Below are 4,060 nucleotides of genomic sequence, written 5' to 3'. Positions count from 1 at the left end.
CAGCACGGCCCGCCCCGCCCGCCCTGTCCCGGGGCGCGCGGCTGAGGTCACCGCTTAACCCCTGGTGGCCTGGCTTGCACGCGGTGCCCCTCCCAGCTCCCCTAACAGTGATTCCGGAGGGAGGCGGGGCTCGACTCTCCACCCATTCTCCTCCCTCTTCGGGAAACTGAGGCTGGGGGTGAAAAAACCCCAAGCAATACCAGGGACTCACACACACAGACCTCCGCCTTCCCGGTCTGGCACCGGACGCCCCTACACACCACTGCGCCTCTCGGCTGCAGCCCCGGGAAGGATCCTGAAGACACCAGGCTCCTTTAAATTCCACCAGCATGGCCTGGAGGTCCCTGCAAGGGGTGAAAGGTGCATGGGCCTATCCTCATGGAAACTGAGACCCATGAATGTGTCCCCCTGCAGACCCAAGACCTCTTGTGGCTGCTCTACTTCCACAAGGGTTGGGTGCAGCCTGGAGTCTGGTAGCAGCTGGGCAGCCCCAGGTACCCGTGGCTTGCTCAATGAAGGGCTTTGACATCTTCATCACCCAACCTTAGATACAGCCCCATTTCCCAGGACCAAAACTGAGGCTCAGAAATGGGAGTCATTCGACAAAATCCACCAGCCCCCCCAGCAAGGAGGTGGTGAAGCTGGGCTCCCAGTTCGCCATCCTTGCTTGCCTCAAGGCTGCCAAGTGCTGGCTACTCCCTTCCAGGATCCCAGAGAGGGCCTCCGGATATGATGTAATTAATTACAGTTATCAAGTCACTAATTAAGATTACCCGTTGTTATTAAACACTCCCAGCTACCTCTCTACGTGAGAGGTAATTCACACTCAGGCTTATCAGCAATTATTCCTGGGTTAGCAGTAATGACTGAAGGGTTCAAGTGCAAAGTATAGGTGGAAAGCATTGCCTAACGGTGTTTGTGGCCACAAAACCAGCGGGAAGGCATCTTGCTGTTGTTGCTGATGATGGTGGTGGTGCTGTGTGTGTGTGTATTTGTGCTGATATTGGATATCTTACTCAATCATTCTCCATACCTTTTTAAAAGATTTTTGTTTTTAATTATGTTATGTGTATGGGTCTGTGCACGTGAGTGCAGCCACCCACAGAGGCCAGAGACTTCAGATCCCCAGGGAGCTGGAGTTACCAGCAGTTGGGAAGCACTTCACAAGGGTTCTGCGAATCAAACTCGGTCCTCCAGAGCAAGACTCTCCAAGCCACTTTATTTGCAGAGGTCTGGCACTCAATCTGGAGCTTGCCCATTTGACTCAATTGCCGGCCAGCAAGCTCTAGCAATTCTCCTGTCTCTGCCTCCCGGTGCTGTGATTACAGGATCCTGTCAATGCACCCAGCTTTTGATATGACCGCTGTGGATCCAAGCTCAGGTCTTCCTTGTTTTCAAGGCAAGGCTTTTACTCACTGAGCCATCTTTTCGGCTCCTTACTTGTTTTATTTTTTTTTTTAATGCCCTCTATTGGGGCTGAGGAGATAATTCAGTGGTTAAGAGCACTTGTTGCTCTTACAGAAGACTTGGGTTCAATTCCTGGCACCCACATGGTCACTCACCATCATTCATAACTCCAGTTTCAGAGGACCCAAAGTCCTCTTCTGACTTCCTCAGGCACCGGGCATGCACAGGGTGAACCTACTTGCAGGCAAAACACTCGCTCATACACATAAAATTAAATTAGTAAATCTAAGGAAAACTAAATACCCTCTTTATAAGGTGCCTGCCTTGAGGGCTACCAAAGAAGAAAGGAACCAGAGGGCCCAGACCCTGCCTCCTTGGCTCTCAGACTAGGAAGAGACACCAATAAACAGACTAAGTATAGACAAGTCATTGGGCTGAACTCTCTGAAGTCACCAGAGAGTCCTCACTCTGGTCATTAGGTGACAAATATTTGCTGAACACTTGCTATCTCCCCAGGCTCCATTTGGAGAAGATAGGAGACTTCCAGTCTCTGCCCTGGGGGAGCTTCCATGCCAAGGGCTAATGTACGGCAGCCAGAAGAACAGGGGACTGTTCCAAAAGGCCATCAGAGCAAGAAGAACATCAGATGTTCAGAGTGACCCTGAGCTCACAGTGTAAAGACCAGAATGTGACTTGAGGGGGCTGTCACAGCCAGAACCAAGCACATGTGCTGGGTGTCTCTTCTCAACTTTTCCAGATCTGTCCCAGCCTCCTTCGGACTCTTGAGGCTGTCAACCCCTCCCAGAGCTATACCAAGACCCAGAATCCCTAGGACACCTGCCTTGCACTCCCAGCATGCAGCTGTGAGCAGGATGCTGCTCTGATTTGATGCTAGCTGGAGAGCACTGTGGTCCAGACCTCAAGAGATCGCGGTCTAGATCCCCCTTGTGCCCCCAGAGCTTCACACACTCAACGTTTGAGGGTTCCATGGATTCCTAGTGGACACCCCCAAACCCTCACCCATTGAACCCTTAAGGTTCCATGCTGCAAAACGCCCACTGGGAAAAGCAAACTGAGCTTGCTTGCTCTCTACACAGTCCCTCTGCAGTGCTGTTAACTGGTGGCCAACACTTGATCACTGGGAACATGGCCATAAAAAGCCAAGTTGCCAGAGCTCCAAATACAGTTAGGAGATGGTAATGGCCGGTTTATGTCCCCTGTGGTGTGGCCATATTCTGCAGGAGACAGGCCCCTTCCACACAAATATGTTCACCAGCCAACCCTCTCCACAAGCCCCATGCACCCTTAACTCCCAGGCCCTTCCCCTGTGACTTAGCATTTTAACTTCAGCGTCTCCCTGCTCTCTATTTTACCATAAAGAGGCATGCTTGACAAGGAATGAGACCACAGTCTTCACAAGCTGGGCCTGCACAGCCTCCTGCCTTCTTCCTCCCCGTCAACTTCGTTCTCTGAACATGGACACACATCACCTCTCCCTTCCCCCAGCTCCATATTTCTCTTTATTTTTATTTGTTTATTTTCTGTTTGGTTTGTTGGTTTGAGGCAGGGCTTCTTTGTGTAGCCCTGGCTGTCCTGAAACTCTCTCTATAGACCAGGCTGACCTCAAACTCACAGAGATCCGCCTGCCTCTGCCTCCAGTGCTGGGATTAAAGAGGTGCACTGCCACCCCCCAATGTTTTATTTTTATGACACAGGGTCTCACTATGTAGCCCTGACTGACGTAGAACTTGCTATGTAGATCAGAGTGGTCTTGAACTCAAAGATCTGCCTGCCTCTGTCTTTCAAGTGCTAGGACTAAAGGCATGTGTCACCAATGTCTGGCTCGTTTTATTTATTTTTTTTAAAGTTTTCAGTTGGTTGGAATTTTTGAGACAGGCTCTCACTCTGTAATGCTGGGCTTGAACTCACAATCCTGCCTCTACCTGGAGGTCTCCCCGTGCTACAATTACAGGTGTAAGACCCTATGTCCAGCTGCTACAACTTCACATTCTAAGCTCACAGAACAGATGATACAATGATACAAGGGATGTCCCTGGCCCTTTGCTCTTGCTGTTTCTGTGGCTTGGACTGCACATGGCTATTCCATGCCAAACACAACACTAACTGCCTTTTATTATATGGCTTCTTTGCCTCAAAAAAAAAAAAGAAAGAAAGAAAAGGAAAGAAGGAAGGAAGGAAGGAAGGAAAGAAAGAAAGAAAGAAAAGAAGAGAGAGAGAAAACACTGTCTCAAAAAAAATTTAAAAAGCAAGATGGCTCAGTATATAAGGGTGCATACCACTAACCCTGACCACCTTGAGTTGCATCTCCAGGATCCACAGGTGGAAGATGAGAATTAACTCCCATAAGTGTTCTCTGACATCCATACATGAGCATGGCATGCTGGCACCCATATACATATAAAAATAAATAAATATAAGGGCTGGGCGTGGTGGCATTCACCTTTAATCCCAGGAGCAAGAGGCAGGCAAATCTCTGTGAGTTACTTAAAGGCCAGCCTGGTCTACATAGTGAGTTCTAGGCTAGCTGGGTCTACTTAGCGAGACCCTGTCTCAGAAAGAAAGAAAGAAAGAAAGAAAGAAAGAAAGAAAGAAAGAAAGAAAGAAAGAAAGAAAGAAAGAAAGAAAGAAAGAA

General features: G+C 49.2%; 1 protein-coding gene across 1 annotated transcript in view; it reads right to left on the bottom strand.

Annotated features, from left to right (window-relative positions):
• The window catches only part of Arhgef10l (Rho guanine nucleotide exchange factor 10 like), a 125,496-nt gene extending 125,197 nt beyond the window's left edge, over positions 1 to 299 (bottom strand). The window contains exon 1 of the mRNA XM_026781945.1: positions 222 to 299. The gene's annotated coding sequence lies outside the window, so the exon portion shown is untranslated. The remainder of the gene's footprint in view (positions 1 to 221) is intronic.
• Between the last annotated feature and the right edge of the window lie 3,761 nt (positions 300 to 4,060).

This window comes from Microtus ochrogaster, chromosome 10, assembly GCF_000317375.1.
Source record: "Microtus ochrogaster isolate Prairie Vole_2 chromosome 10, MicOch1.0, whole genome shotgun sequence".
NCBI classification, from domain to species: Eukaryota; Metazoa; Chordata; class Mammalia; order Rodentia; family Cricetidae; genus Microtus; species Microtus ochrogaster.
Note: the sequence above shows the minus strand (reverse complement) of the source record. Positions and strands in the feature narration are given on the sequence as shown.